Below are 16,447 nucleotides of genomic sequence, written 5' to 3'. Positions count from 1 at the left end.
GTGTTTTTGAGGTTCATCTGTGTGGTAGTATACGTCAGTATTTAATTCTTTGCTATGACTGAATATTATCTCATTGTATGGATATACCACCTTTTAAAAATCCACTCATCTGTTGATGGCTATTTGGCTTCTTTCCACTTTTTGGCTATGCACCATTTTACATTCCCATCAGCAGTGTATGAGGATTTCACTTTCTCCACATCCTCATCAACACTTGTTATTACCTGCAGGTTTGGTTTTTAAAAAAATTTTAAATTATTTATTTATTAGGCCACATTGTGCAGCATGTGGGATATTAGTTCCCCGACCAGGGATCGAACCCGTGTCTCCTGCGTTGAGAGTGCGGAGTCGTAAGCACTTGACTGCCAGGGAATTCCCACTGTAGTTTTGATTATAGCCATCCTGGTGGATATGAAGGAGTATCTCATTATGGTTTTGATTTGCATTTCCTTGAGGGCTAACCAATTTGTCTTTTGACTTTGATTATTTTTTTATGAAGTTTTTTCCTATAAATTTATTATTCTCTTATGGCTTCCAAATTTTGACTTATAGAGAAAATTGTCCCCACTCTAGGGTCATAAAGAAATTTTCCTATATTCTCTTTTAGTACTTCTATGCTTTGAAGTTTTACGTTTAAAAGAAGAAGTAAGAAGATTACTAATTTACTACAGCAAGAAGAAGAAAGTTTTCTCCTTGCCCAGCAACCACCCCAGCCAATGAGAAACCACCACCACTCAGTCAATGAGAAACTATCACCACCCTGAACTCTGGCTTTCCTCCAATAGGCTTTTTGCCTGGGTATATGCCTAGGAGTGGAATTGCTCTATTTTTAGTTTTTTGATGAACCTCTATACTGTTTTCCATAGCAGTGAGCCAATTCCTTATAATTATTACTTGATATTATATTATATATAAAATGTTATGTATAGGTATGTACATCTCCTATATCCAATTGGTCTGTTTCTCTGGAGAACCCTAATACAGAGGGCAAACAGTAACACACATCAACACTGTGCACACACAAGGCCTTGACTCAGCAATCACAGTTCTGAAAATCCACTCTATTGATTGACTTCCAGGTGGGCAAATTGACCTTTGTATAGTTATTCACTGCAACAATGTTATAGGGCAAGAGACAGGAAACACCCTGTGTCACACTGTGTGTGTTTGTTACAGGGCACAAATAGACTGTGGTAAAATAAACCATATTGATAGAACACTGTGTACCCTGAAACAATTTACAAATAAAGTTGAACAAGGATTCCCCTCCCAACTCCCTCCTTTCCTTTATAAAAGAATGCTCCTCTCTTAGTTTTTCAAACTTGCCTGTGGTTTGCCATAGCTTGCATGTCCCAAATTGGAATTCCTGAATCATTTTGCTGGTAAAATAACTGGCTATTTTATTTTAAGGTTGACACAATAAACGACACATATTTATGGTGTATGCTTTGGTAAGTTTTGACATCTGTATACACTCGTGAAACCATCACCACGATTAACATAGTGAAGACATCTAGCACATCTAAAAGTCCCTCCTGCCCTTGATGGTCCCTCCCCACTCCTTCCCCTTTGCAGGCAACCAACAATCTGCTTTTTGATGATGATTCCATAGTTTTTACTATATGACTGTTACATAATTATTTGAGCAATTCTGTATTGTTGGACATCTGCATTTATCCCATTTTTGCTATTTATTAATCCAGCCAGGATGCACATCCTTGTACAAACATAACTCTCCACATATCTGAATATTTTTTGGGGACAAATTCCTAGAACTGATATTACCAGACCAAAGGTTATGAATGTTAAGACTTTTGGGACAATTTGTGAAATCCTCTTTGTAAGGCTTGCTAGGTATGACATTCACTTTACATTTGGTTTTCTTTCTGGAAAGTTGAATCTTTTTGTTTTTGTTTATTTTTATTTTCCTTTTTCTTTTTTTTGTTGTTGTTCTTTGTTGTTTTTTTCTTTCTTTTTTTTTGGTTGAATCTTTTTAATACAGAAGAAGGAGGAGGAGGAGGAGGGGGAGGGGGAAGGGGAAGGGGAGGAAGGAGAAGGAGAAGGAGAAGCAGCAGCTAACTCTCCAAGTGCAGCTCAGATGTTTCTGCTTGGAATAAGGGCTGGCTGTTTTGGGGAGGTACTTTTGTGGCTGTGAAAGCAAAAAACATTAACATCTGATTGGATTGCCTCTTCCCTGGGACCCAGCAGCACTCTGTACCGTGGTGGGGTCCTGCCCAGAGCAGGCTGTGATGCACCAGCAGCCCTCCTTCAGCCATGACCCACCCTACAGAAGTCTGAAGACTTCTGCATCAAGGATGGTGAGATAAACACCTTGGATCAACTTCTTCGAGCTCAACAGGCTTCTCTGATGGAGTCTGGGCCTCCAGGCACAGGGTCCTCAGAGTGGCTGAGAGCAGTTCTGAGGCAGGTGGAGGGGAGAAGCAGGTTTTGGGGCACCAGACATGCCACCGCAAACTAGGCCTCTTTGGCCTTTGAATTATTTTGACTTAAAGGCCATTGAGAACCAGTAGACACAGGAAAAGCTCTAAAAATGGGGCACAGGTTTTCCTTTGTAAAGGAATTTTTTTTAAATTTATTTATTTTAATTTTGGCTGTGCCACACGGCTTGTGGGATCTTAGTTCCCCAACCAGGGATTGAACCCGGGGCCACGGTAGTGAAAGCGCCAAGTCCTAACCACTGGACCATCAGGGCATTCCCGGAAATTTTTATTCATAAAAGTAATTTCCTTTTGTAAAGAGTCTCCTTCTCCAAACAAGGAGGTACAGGACTTGAAACTCTCATCAACAGAGAAGATAAGACTTAAATCTGCATAGCGGGACTTCCCTGGTGGCACAGTGGTTAAGAATCCACCTGCCAATGCAGGGGACACGGGTTTGAGCCCTGGTCCAGGAAGATCCCAAATACCGCGGAGCAACTAAGCCCGTGCACCACAGCTACTGAGCCTGTGCTCTACAGCCCGTGAGCCACAACTACTGAGCCCATGCCACAACTACTGAAGCCCAGGTGCTCTAGGGCCCGTGTGCCACAACTACTGAGCCCACATGCTGCCACTACTGAAGCCTGCGAGCCTAGAGGCTGTGCTCTGCAACAAGAGAAGCTACCGCAATAAGAAGCCCGCACACCGCAACAAAGAGTAGCCCGGCTCGCCACAACTAGAGAAAAGCTCGCACGCAGTAACAAAGACCCAATGCAGCCAAATAAATAAATAAAAATAAATTTTAAAAAAACAGACAAACCTGCATAGCAAACCTTACTAAACAACCCTTGATTATCATTCTTTTCCCAGTCACCTTCCTATAACTTGTATCCTCCCACCCCAAAGCCCAAATACTCTTTTCCTTGGTTTTAAGCTAAGATAGTATTTAAGGTCAAGTTCTAACTATCCCAGTGGGTTACTCATCACTCGTGCTCCCTTGTGTCCACATGAGATGACCATGTTAATAAACTTCTTTTTGCCTTTTTCTTTTTATTCTTCTTGGCTGCACCACGCAGCATGTGGGATCTTAGTTCCCCCACCAGGGATCGAACCCATGCCCCCTGCAGTGGAAGCGCAAAGTCTTAACCACTGGACCGCCAGGGAAGTCCCTGCTTTTTTCTTATTAACCTGTCTTTGGTCCGTCTCATTTATAGAGCCCTGGCTGGAGAACCTATGATGGGTAGAGGAAAATATTTTTTTCCTCCCCTGCCGGCACGAACCTCCCCAGCAAGGCTCGGGACATAGGCCACCTGGCCTCAAAGCCAGGTGCCTCCACTTACTAGCAGTGTGGACTTGGATGTGTTTTTTTAACTTCTCCCAGCTTCAATTTCCTTATTTGTATTGATAATTAAAGGATAATAAAAGATTATTGTGAGAATTACGTGGGTGTGATGGTTAATTTTATGTGTCAACTTGACGGGGCTGAGGGATGCTAATAAAACATTATTTCTGGGTGTGTCCGTGAGGGTGTTTCCAGAAGAGATTAGCATTTGAATCACAGAGTGGGTAAAGAAGGTGGCCTTCCGTGAGCCACAACTACTGAGCCTGCGCGTCTGGAGCCTGTGCTCCGCAACAAGAGAGGTCGCGATAGTGAGAGGCCCGCGCACCGCGATGAAGAGTGGCCCCCGCTCGCCGCAACTAGAGAAAGCCCTCGCACAGAAACAAAGACCCAACACAGCCATAAATAAATAAATAAATAAATAAATAAATAAATAAATAAATAAATAAATAAATAAATAATGAAAGAAGGTGGCCTTGCCCTCATCAATGAGGCAGCACCATCCAACCTACAGAGGGCCTGAATCGAACAAAAAGGGAGAGGAAGGGCAAATTGTTTTTTCATAATTAAAAAATATATTTATTTATTGGAACTTCCCTGGTGGCACAGTGGTTGAGAATCTGCCTGCCAATGCAGGGGACACGGGTTCGATCCCTGAAGAGTGCGCCACTTCAGTAGTTGTGGCGCACGGGCTTGGCTGCTCCGTGGCATGTGGGATCTTAGTTCCCTGACCAGGGGTCGAACCTGTGTCCCCTGCATTGGAAGGCAGATTCTTAACCACTGGACCACCAGGGAAATCCCCAGGAAGGGTGAATTTGCTCTCTGCTTGAGGTGGGACATCCATCCTCTGCCCTTGGACATCAGTGCTCCTGGTTTTTAACCTTTGGACTTGGAGTGGGACTTATATCATTGGCTCCCCTTGTTCTCTTGCCTTCAGGTTTGTAGTAGAATTATACTTTTCTGGGTCTCCAGCTTGCAGATGACAGATTGTGAGACTTAGCCTCCGTAACAGCATGATCCAATCTCTCATAATACATCTCTTTCTCTATATCTATATATATCCTATTGGTTGTTTCTCTGGACAGCCCTGACTAACACAATGGGATTTTTTGGGGATTAAATGTTAACCTAAAACAATAAAATAGCCAGTTATTTTACCAGCAAATGGGTTTATTCAGGAGCAGCAAAGAATTGCAACATAGGCATGCAAACATGGCAAACCACATGCGAGTCCAGTAAAGCAGAGGAGAGGAAACCCTTTTATAGAGAAGGGGGAGTTGGGAGGGACTGTTATAAACAAAAAGTCCACTGGAGGAAACTGGGGGCTGGAAGTGTAGTGGCCTTTCATTGGCTGAGTTATGACAGTCTCTCATGGGCTGAGCTGTTGCCAGGCAAGGAGAAAATCTTTGTTTCTCCTGCTGGATGTAGTAAGCAGTGTCACTTCCTGCAGAGAATCTGAATTAAGGTCAAGTGGTGAGAGCTCCCCCTTGTGGCCTCCTGAATCCATTTTAATGAGGTTTCCCTTTACTAATTTTCACAGTTATGATAACTCAACGCAAAGTGCCTGGCGCAGCACCTGGCCTACAGCAAGCACTGGATGAAAGGTAGTGATGGAGTGGGCGGAGCCTGGAGGCGGAGAGAAGGGGAGAGGGAAGCAGTACTCCTCCCACACCTGCTGTGGGTCACTAGGCAGTCCACCTGTAAACTGACCTCCAGTGACCTCACCTGCCAGGTCCCCTCCACTTTTCACAGGTGGAAATTGAGGCTTAGAGAGGGTCGAGCACTGGCTCAAGACCCGTAGCCAGTGATCAGTAGAGGCTGGAACCGAAAGTGGTCTGGGTGCGTCCGGGCACAGGATGAGATTCGGGTGACACAGGAACACAGTTTCGATTTTCACAGTTAGGCATTTGTTTAATAGGTGTCAATAAACAGCTGCTACATCAAGGCTAGGACTTCATAGCTCTAATGGCTCATGACAAAGCTAAAGGAAGGGTTTAAGTAAAAAAAACAAAAGTGAGGGAAATTAGAGAAAAGTGTTAGGTATTAACACCCATGTTGGTAGGCTACAGCAGAAATCAGGAAGGTCAAAGTTGAAGGGAGCCTGGGAACGGTGGTGATAGGCAAGGGTCTTGCTGCTGAACCTCGCGCCAGGGAAATCCCTTCCTTCTGGAACAGACATCAGGTAAGAAGGACAGGTGCGGGATGGTGGTCTTAAGTTTCCAGGTGCCCCACTCTTGCTGGGGCAGCAAGACAGGTCCCATCATCCTAGCCCTGCACCCACCCCTGGACCCCTCCCCACTCTTCAGGGAAGGACAAAGGCCACTGGTCCCAGGGGTCCAGATACCCATCCCCAGTGGAAGGAATGGGGACGTGACAAGAAAGAGAAGCCAAGAGTCTCTAGGGGAGGGGAGGTGTTTGGAGAGTCCCAGGTGTCCAGTTGGGACCACCTTGGCCAATTTTGCTTTGGTGGGACCTCCGCAATGAGTCCCCAACCTGCTGTGACACCAGTAGCCCTCCACAGTCCCCAGAGGGAGCTCTGGGCCTTCCTTAAGACCTCCTGGCTGCCTGCCTGCCGCTACCAACACCCATCAGATCTGCAGCTGACTGAGGGCTCCCGTGGATCTGACCCTTCTCTAGTCCTTCCTTCCTGCTGGCTTTTCCTGCAAATCATCCTAGAAACGTTACCGCTCCTCTCGAATTTCCTTTAGCCATTTCCCTGCATTATACACCCTGTACACCAGCGGTCCCCAACCTTTTTGGCACCAGGGACCGGTTTCGTGGAAGATGATTTTTCCACAGATCGGGGGTGGGAGGGATGGTAATACGAGTGGCGGTGAGCAGCAGATGTAGCTTCGCTCGCTTGTCCTCTGCTCACCTCCTGCCGTGCAGCCGGGTTCCTAACAGGCCACGGACCGATACCGGTCCACGGCCCAGGGGTTGGGGACCCCTGCTGTACACCATCTTCAAGCTGTGTTGTGATTTATAATAAGGAAAGTATCTCTGGTCTTCCTCCCTGTTCCTGGGGCAGAGTTCCTAAAACATACTCCTGGAATTTCCTAAAGGATAAAAGTCACCAGAGTGGAAAGTGTGTCTTTTGTTATAACTGGTCCCTTTCAGCCACACCTGATTTATATTAATGGGGTGACTTTCAGAAAGCTCCTAGTTTGAACTTTAAGCCTCACCCCCAACCTCTGAGGAGCAGAGAAGGGCTGGAAGTCGAATTAGTCACTGGCGGCCAATGATTTAATCAATCATGCCAACTTAGTAATTATAGATCATCATGTCATACACCTTAAACTTACACAGTGTTCCATGTCGATTATATCTCAATAAAGCTGGGAAAAAAACTTTCCTCCCCAAAATAAAAGTCATGCCTCTATAATGAAGCCTCGTTAAAAATCCTTAAAGTGCGGGGTTTGGAGAACTTCAGGTTTGGTGAACAAGAACATTCATGTGCCAGGAGTGTGGTGACTCCAAACTCCACGGGGGCAGATGCTTCTGTGCTCGGGGTCCGTCCAGGCCTGTGCTGTGTGCCTCTTCACCTGGCTGTTCATTCGCATCCCTTAGTATCCTTTGTAATAAGTGAGTAATTTAGTAAGGAAACTGTTTCCCTGCATTCTATGAGGCTTGCTAGCAAACAGTCAGCCCTGAGGAGGGAGTCATGGAAACCTCCAGTTTGTCGCTGTCGGTCAGAAGCACAGGTGACAAGCTGGACCTGCCATGGGCGTCTGAAGTGGGGCTGTCTTGTGGGACTGGGTCTGAGCTCTCCCCAGGTGGGTGGTGTCAGAATTCAGCTGTAGGACCCTCAGCTGGTGTCCCGAGATTCTGAGGATTGCTTGGTGTGGGGAAAGCTCCACACTGGGGGGCCAGACGTGAAGTCCTGAGTGCTGAGAAGTGTGAGGGTGGTCGTAAGAGCAGGGCAGAGAAGAAACATACAGGTGTTCTTTCTATTCACAGGTCTCTTACATTTTTTCTTTGTGCATTTGGTCATTTACTTTCTACTTCGTTGTTGCATTCTCAGAGGCATTGTTTCACTTTTTTTTTTTTTTGGTCACGCCGCATGGCTTCCAGGATCTTAGTTCCCCAACCAGGGCTCGAACCCACGGCCCCTGCAGTGGAAGCATGGAGTCCTAACCACTGGGCTGCCTGGACCGCTAGGGAATTCCCGTTTCACTTTTTTTTAAAAAATTAAAGTTCTAAAGTTTTAATTAAAGTTCTAATACTCTTTTTTTAAAAAAAATATTTATTTTTGCTGGGTCTTAGTTGCGGCATGCGGGATCTAGTTCCCCAGCCAGGGATCGAACCCAGACCCCCTGCATTGGGAGCATGGAGTCTTACCCACTGGACCACCAGGGAAGTCCCCCCAAGTTTCACTTTAAAAAAAAAATGTTTTCATGTATTTATTTATTATTTTTGGCTGCGTTGGGTCTTGGTTGCTGCGCGCGGGCTTTCTCTAGTTGCTGCGAGCGGGGGCTACTCTTTGTTGAGGTGCATGAGCTTCTCATCACGGTGGCTTCTCTTGTTGCAGAGCACGGGCTCTAGGCGCACGGGCTTCAGTAGTTGTGGCTCGTGGGCTCTAGAGTGCAGGCTCCGTAGTTGTGGCACACGGGCTTAGTTGCTCCGCGGCATGTGGGATCTTCCCAGACCAGGGCTCAAAGCCATGGCCCCTATATTGGCAGGCAGATTCTTAAACACTGTGCCACTAGGGAAGCCCCTGTCAGGTGGATTCTTAACCGCTGCGCCACCAGGGAAGTCCCTTCATTTTTTTGAATTAAAAAAAATTTTTTTTTGGCCGTGTGGCATGTGGAACTTCCCCAACCAGGGATCGAACCCGTGCCCCCTGAAGTGGAAGCGCAGAGTCTTAACCACTGGGCTGCCAGGGAATTCCTGGAAGGTTTTCTTAAGGAATTTTTCTTAACAGGTGAAATACCAGTTTCAATTTCAAGGTATGGGTTTGACAGTAGAGTCTTCCCTTAAAGGAGCAGGCAAATCACATGTTTCCTTTTGTACGTATTGCACCGTCCTGTGAAGAGAATTTTCTGGAAGGTAAGAAAGTGTCAGTGAGCCGCTGAGCAGCGTGCCTTAACAATTAGCCATGATGCCCACGTTCACCCCAGCACACCCACCGGTGCAAGGCAAGGCGGGTGCCACTAATGTCTGCACTTTTTTTTTTAAATGTCATTTTATTTTAATTAAATTAATTAATTAATTAATTTTTGGCTGCACTGGGTCTTCGTTGCTGCACGCGGGCTTTCTGTAGTTGCGGTGAGCAGGGCTACTCTTTGTTGTGGTGCGTGGGCTTCTCATCGTGGTGGCTTCTCTTGTTGTGGAGCATGGGCTCTAGGCACATGGGCTTCAGTAGTTGTGGTGCATGGGCTCAGCAGTTGTGGCTCGCGGGCTCTAGTGTGCAGGCTCAGTAGTTATGGTGCATGGGCTTAGTTGCTCCATGGCATGTGGGATCTTCCCGGACCAGGGCTTGAACCCGTGTCCCCTGCATTGCCAGGAGGATTCTTAACCACTGCACCACCAGGGAAGTCCCACTAATGTCCCCACTTTGCAGACAAGGAAACCAAGGCACGCAGTAAGAACTTGCTCAGGGCACAGATGGAATAAGTGGCAGAAGTGGGGTTCAGCCTTGCCGGGCTGGCAAGACTCCACTTTTTTTTTCTTTAACATCTTTATTGGAGTATGATTGCTTTACAATGTTGTGTTAGTTTTTGCTGTATAACAAATAAAATCAGCTATACGTATACACATATCCCCATATCCCCTCCCTCTTGTGTTTCCCTCCCATGCTCCCTATCCCACCCCTCTAGGCGGTCACAAAGCACCGAGTTGATCTTCCTATGCTATGTAGCTGCTTCCCACTAGCTAGCTATTTTACATATGGTATTGTATATATGTCAATGCTACTCTCTCACTTCATCGCAGCTTACCCATCCTCCTCCCTGTGTCCTCAAGTCCATTCTCTACATCTGTGTCTTTATTCCTGTCCTGCCCTTAGGTTCATCAGAACCATGTTTTTTTTTTTTTTTTAGATTCCATATATATGTGTTAGCATATGGTATTTGTTTTTCTCTTTCTGACTTACTTTACTCCGTATGACAGACTCTAGGTCCATCCACCTCACTACAAATAACTCAATTTTGTTTCTTTTTATGGCTGAGTAATATTCCATTGTGTATATGTGCCACATCTTCTTTATCCATTCTTCTGTTGATGGACACTTGGGTTGCTTCCATGTCCTGGTTATTATAAATAGTGTTGCAGTGAACATTGTGGTACATGACTCTTTTTGAATTATGGTTTTCTCAGGGTATATGCCCAGCAGTGGGATTGCTGGGTCGTATGGTAGTTCTATTTTTAGTTTTTAAAAAACCTCCATACTGTTCTCCATAGTGGCTGTATCAATTTACATTCCCACCAACAGTGCAAGAGGGTTCCCTTTTCTCCACACCCTCTCCAGCATTTACTGTTTGTAGATTTTTTGATGATGGCTGTTCTGACTGGTGTGAGGTGATACCTCATTGTAGTTTTGATTTGCATTTCTCTAATGATTAGTGATGTTGAGCATCCTTTCATGTGTTTGTTGGCAATCTGTATATCTTCTTTGGAGAAATGTCTATTTAGACCTTCTGCCCATTTTTGGATTGGGTTGTTTGTTTTTTTGATATTGAGCTGCATGAGCTGCTTGTATATTTTGGAGATTAAACCTTTGTCAGTTGCTTCATTTGCAAATATTTTCTCCCATTCTGAGGGTTGTCTTTTCGTCTTGTTTATGGTTCCCTTTGCTGTGCAAAAGCTTTTAAGTTTCATTAGGACACATTTGTTTATTTTTGTTTTTATTTCCATTTCTCTAAGAGGTGGGTCAAAAAGGATCTTGCTGTGATTTAAGTCAAAGAGTGTTCTTCCTATGTTTTCCTCTAAGAGTTTTATAGGGTCTGGCCTTACATTTAGGTCTTTAATCCATTTTGAGTTTATTTTTGTGTATGGTGTTAAGAAGTGTTCTAATTTCATTCTTTTATATGTAGTTGTCCAGTTTTCCCAGAACCACTTATTGAAGATGCTGTCTTTTCTCCATTGTATATTCTTGCCTCCTTTATCAAAGATAAGGTGACCATATGTGCGTGGGTTTATCTCTGAGCTTTCTATCCTGTTCCATTGATCTATATTTCTGTTTTTGTGCCAGTACCATACTGTCTTGATTACTGTAGCTTTGTAGTACAGTCTGAAGTCAGGGAGCCTGATTCCTCCAGCTCCATGTTTCTTTCTCAAGATGGCTTTTGCTATTCGGGGTCTTTTGTGTTTCCATACAAATTGTGAAATTTTTTGTTCTAGTTCTGTGAAAAATGCCATTGGTAGTTTGATAGGGATTGCATTGAATCTGTAGATTGCTTTGGGTAGTATAGTCCTTTTCACAATGTTGATTCTTCTAATCCAAGAACATGGTATATCTCTCCATCTGTCTGTATCATCTTTAATTTCTTTCATCAGTGTCTTATAGTTTTCTGCATACAGGTCTTCTGTCTCCTTAGGTAGATTTATTCCTAGGTATTTTATTCTTTTTGTTGCAATGGTAAATGGGAGTGTTCCTTAATTTCTCTTTCAGATTTTTCATCATTAGTGTATAGGAATGCAAGAGATTTCTGTGCATTAATTTTGTATCCTGCTACTTTACCAAATTCATTGATTAGCCCTAGCAGTTTTCTGGAAGCATCTTTAGGATTCTCTATGTATAGTATCATGTCATCTGCAAACAGTGACAGCTTTACTTCTTCTTTTCCAATTTGGATTCCTTTTATTTCTTTTTCTTCTCTGATTGCTGTGGCTAAAACTTCCAAAACTATGTTGAATAACAGTGGTGAGAGTGGGCATCCTTGTCTTGTTCCTGATTTTAGAGGAAATGTTTTCAGTTTTTCACCATTGAGAATGATGTTGGCTGTGGGTTTGTCAAATATGGCCTTTATTATGTTGAGGTAAGTTCTCTCTATGCCAACTTTCTGGAGAGTTTTTATCATAAACGGGTTTTGAATTTTGTCAAAAGCTTTTTCTGCATCTATTGAGATGATCATATGGCTTTTAATCCTTCAGTTTGTTAATATGGTGTATCACATTGATTGATTTGCATATATTGAAGAATCCTTGCATTCCTGGGATAAACCCCACTTGATGGTGGTGTATGATTCTTTTAATGTGCTGTTGGATTCTGTTTGCTAGTATTTTGTTGAAGATTTTTGCATCTGTATTCATCAGTGATATTGGTCTGTAGTTTTCTTTTTTTGTGACATCTTTGTCTGGTTTTGGTATCAGGGTGATGGTGGCCTCGTAGAATGAGTTTGGGAGTGTTCCTCCCTCTGCTATATTTTGGAAGAGCTTGAGAAGGATAGGTGTTAGCTCTTCTCTAAATGTTTGACAGAATTCTCCTGTGAAGCCATCTGGTCCTGGGCTTTTGTTTGTTGGAAGATTTTTTTTTTTTGTAAATGTCATTAGTAAGTCTTTTTTTTTTTTAATTTTATTTATTTATTTATTTATGGCTGTGTTGGGTCTTCGTTTCTGTGCGAGGGCTTTCTCTAGTTGTGGCAAGTGGGGGCCACTCTTCATCACGGTGCACGGGCCTCTCACTATCACAGCCCCTCTTGTTGCGGAGTACAGGCTCCAGATGCGCAGGCTCAGCAATTGTGGCTCACGGGCCTAGTTGCTCCATGGCATGTGGGATCTTCCCAGACCAGGGCTCGAACCCGTGTCCCCTGCATTGGCAGGCAGATTCTCAACTACAGCGCCACCAAGGAAGCCCCTGTTGGAAAATTTTTAATCACAGTTTCAATTTCAGTGCTTGTGATTGGTCTGTTTATATTTTCTATTTCTTTCTGGTTCAGTCTTGGAAGGTTGTGCTTTTCTAAGAATTTGTCCATTTCTTCCAGGTTGTCCATTTTATTGGCATATAGTTGCTTGTAGTAATCCCTTATGCTTCTTTGTATTTCTGCAGGGTCAGTTGTTAGTTCTTCTTTTTCATTTCTAATTCTGTTGATTTGAGTCTTCTTCCTTTTTTTCTTGATGATTCTGGCTAGTGGTTTATCAATTTTGTTTATCTTCTCAAAGAACCAGCTTTTAGTTTTATTGATCTTTTCTATTGTTTCCTTCATTTCTTTTTCATTTATTTCTGATCTGATCTTTATGATTTCTTTCCTTCTGCTAACTTTGGGGTTTTTTTTTTTTGTTCTTCGTTCTCTAATTGTTTTAGGTGTAAGGTTAGGTTGCTTATTTGAGATTTTTTCTTGTTTCTTGAGGTAGAATTGTATTGCTATAAACTGCCTTCTTAGAACTGCTTTTGCTGCATCCCATGGGTTTTGGGTCATCGTGTTTTCATTGTCATTTGTTTCTAGATATTTTTTGATTTCCTCTTTGATTTCTTCAGTGATCTCTTGGTTATTTAGTAGCACATTGTTTAGCCTCCATGTGTTTGTATTTCTTAGTTTTTTCCCCTGTAATTGATATCTAGTCTCATAGCGTTGTGGTCAGAAAGGATACTTGATACGATTTCAATTTTCTTAAATTTAGCAAGGCTTGATTTATGACCCAAGATATGATCTATCCTGGAGAATGTTCCATGAGCACTTGAGAAGAAAGTGTATTCTGTTGTTTTGGGATGGAATGTCCTATAAACATCAATTAAGTCCATCTTGTTTAATGTGTCATTTAAAGCTTGTGTTTCCTTATTTACTTTCATTTTGGATGATCTGTCCATTGGTGAAAGTGGGGTGTTAAAGTCCCCTATTATTATTGTGTTACTGTCAATTTCCCCTTTTATGGCTGTTAGCATTTGCCTTATGTACTGAGGTGCTCCTATGTTGGGTGCAAAAATATTTACAATTGTTATATCTTCTTCTTGGATTGATCCCTTGATCATTATGTAGTGTCCTTCTTTGTCTCTTGTAATAGTCTTTATTTTAAAGTCTATTTTGTCTGATATGAGAATTGCTACTCCAGCTTTCTTTTAATTTCCATTTGCATGGAATATCTTTTTCCATCCCCTCACTTTCAGTCTGTATGCGTCCCTAGGTCTGAAGTGGGTCTCTTGTAGACAGCATATATACGGGTCTTGTTTTTGTATCCATTCAGCCAGTCTATGTCTTTTGACTGGAGCATTTAATCCATTTACATTTAAGGTAATTATTGATATGTATGTTCCTATTACCATTTTCTCAATTGTTTTGGGTTTGTTTTTGTAGGTCTTTTCCTTCTCTTGTGCTTCCTGCCTAGAGAAGTTTCTTTAGCATTTGTTGTAAAGCTGGTTTGGTGGTGCTGAATTCTCTTAACTTTTGCCTGTCTGGTTTTAATTTCTCCGTCGAATCTGAATGAGATCCTTGCTGGGTAGAGTAATCTTTGTTGTAGGTTTTTCCTTTTCACCATTTTAAATATGTCTTGCCACTCCCTTCTGGCTTGCAGAGTTTCTGCTGAAAGATCAGCTGTTTACCTTGTGGGGATTCCCTTGTATGTTATTTGTTGCTTTTCCCTTGCTGCTTTTAATATTTTTTCTTCGTATTCAATTTTTGATAGCTTGATTAATATGTGTCTTGACATGTTTCTCCTTGGATTTATCCTGTATGGGACTCTCTGCGTTTCCTGGACTTGACTATTTTCTTTTCCATGTTAGGGAAGTTTTCAAGTATAATCTCTTCAAATATTTCCTCAGACCCTTTCTTTTTCTCTTCTTCTTCTGGGACCCCTATAATTCGAATGTTGGTGCGTTTAATGTTGTTCCAGAGGTCTCTGAGACTGTCCTCAATTCTTTTCTTTCTTTTTTCTTTATTCTGCTCTGTGATAGTTATTCCCACTATTTTATCTTCCAGGTCACTTATCTGTTCTTCTGCCTCAGTTATTCTGCTATTGATTCCTTCTAGAGAATTTCTAATTTCATTTATTGTGTTGTTCATCATTGTTTGCTCTTTAGTTCTTCTAGGTCCTTGTTAAACGTTTCTTGTATTTTCTCCATTCTATTTCCAAGATTTTGGATCACCTTTACTATCATTACTCTGAATTCTTTTTCAGGTAGACTGCCTATTTCTTCTTCATTTGTTTGGTCTGGTGGGTTTTTACCTTGCTCCTTCTTCTCCTGCGTATTTCTCTGTCTTCTCATTTTGCTTAACTTACTGTGCTTTGGGTCTCCTTTTCGCAGGCTGCATGTTCCTAGTTCCTGTTGTTTTTGGTGTCTGCCCCCAGTGGGTAAGGTTGATTCAATGGCTTGTGTAGGCTTCCTGGTGGAGGGGACTGGTACCTGTGTTCTGGTGGATGGGGCTGGATCTTGTCCTTCTGGTCGGCAGGGCTGCATCTGGTGGTGTGTTTTGGGGTGTCTGTGAACTTTGTATGATTTTAGGCAGCCTCTCTGCTAATGGGTGGGGTTGCATTCCTGTCTGGCTAGTTGATTGGCAAAGGTTGTCCAGCATTGGAGCTTGCTGGCTGTTGGGTGGAGCTGGGTCTTAGCATCGAGATGGAGAACTCTGGGAGAGCTTTCGTCGTTTGATATTATGTGGGGCTGGGAGGTCTCTGGTGGACCAATGTCCTGAACTCAGCTCTCCCACCTCAGAGGCTCAGGCCTGACAGCAGGCCGGAGCACCAAGACCCTGTCAGCCACACGGCTCAGGCAGCCGTCCTGTCATGGAGTCACCTGAGAGCCGGGCGTCCTAGCGGGGACTCCTCTCCTCAGGTCCCGGAGATGCCTGAGGGGCGGCCTCCTGTCAGGGGCTTCCTGGTCAGGTGCAGTGGCCTGAGGGCCAGGCGTCAGGTCTGAGTCATGCGGGGCACTGGGCACTTGCCTTCTCTGCTCCAGAGTGCAGCGTCGGGGGGTTCGGCTGGCATCTGAGGCCCAGGTTATGGCTTCCACCCAGGTTTACATCTGGGCCCCAGGTTTAAGACTTGGGGGGGGTTTCAAGACACCACTTTGAACAATTCAAAAAAACCCCTCAGGGGCTTCCCTGGTGGCACAGTGGTTAAGAATCCGCCTGCCAATGCAGGGGACATGGGTTTGAGCCCTGGTCTGGGAAGATCCCACATGCTGCAGAGCAACTAAGCCCGTGTGCCACAACTACTGAAGCCCCCGCACCTAGAGCCCATGCTTCGCAACAAGAGGAGCCACCGCAATGAGAAGCCCGTGTACCACAATGAAGAGTAGCCCCTGCTCGCCGCAACTAGAGAAAGCCTGTGCACAGCAACGAAGACCCAACACAGCCAAAAATAAATAAATAAATTTATATTAAAAAACAAAAAAACAACCCCCCACCAAAAAAAACACCCCTCAGTTCGTTATTTGTCCAAACCTTCAGCCCCAAGAAGATCTCCCTTGGCCTCAGTTAAGAGGGGAGACTCAGGGCTTCCCTGGTGGCGCAGTGGTTGAGAATCTGCCTGCCAATGCAGGGGACACGGGTTCGAGCCCTGGTCTGGGAAAATCCCACATGCCGCGAAGCAACTGGGCCTGTGAGCCACAACTACTGAGCCTGCGCGTCTGGAGCCTGTGCTCCGCAACAAGAGGCCGCAACAGTGAGAGGCCCGCGCACCGTGATGAAGAGTGGCCCCCGCTTGCCGCAACTAGAGAAGGCCCTCGCACAGAAACGAAGACCCAACACAGCCATAAATAAATAAATAAATAAATAAATAAATAAATAAATAAATAAAA

The sequence above is a fragment of the Balaenoptera acutorostrata genome, chromosome 9 (genome assembly GCF_949987535.1).
Source record: "Balaenoptera acutorostrata chromosome 9, mBalAcu1.1, whole genome shotgun sequence".
In the NCBI taxonomy this organism is placed as follows: Eukaryota; Metazoa; Chordata; class Mammalia; order Artiodactyla; family Balaenopteridae; genus Balaenoptera; species Balaenoptera acutorostrata.
Note: the sequence above shows the minus strand (reverse complement) of the source record.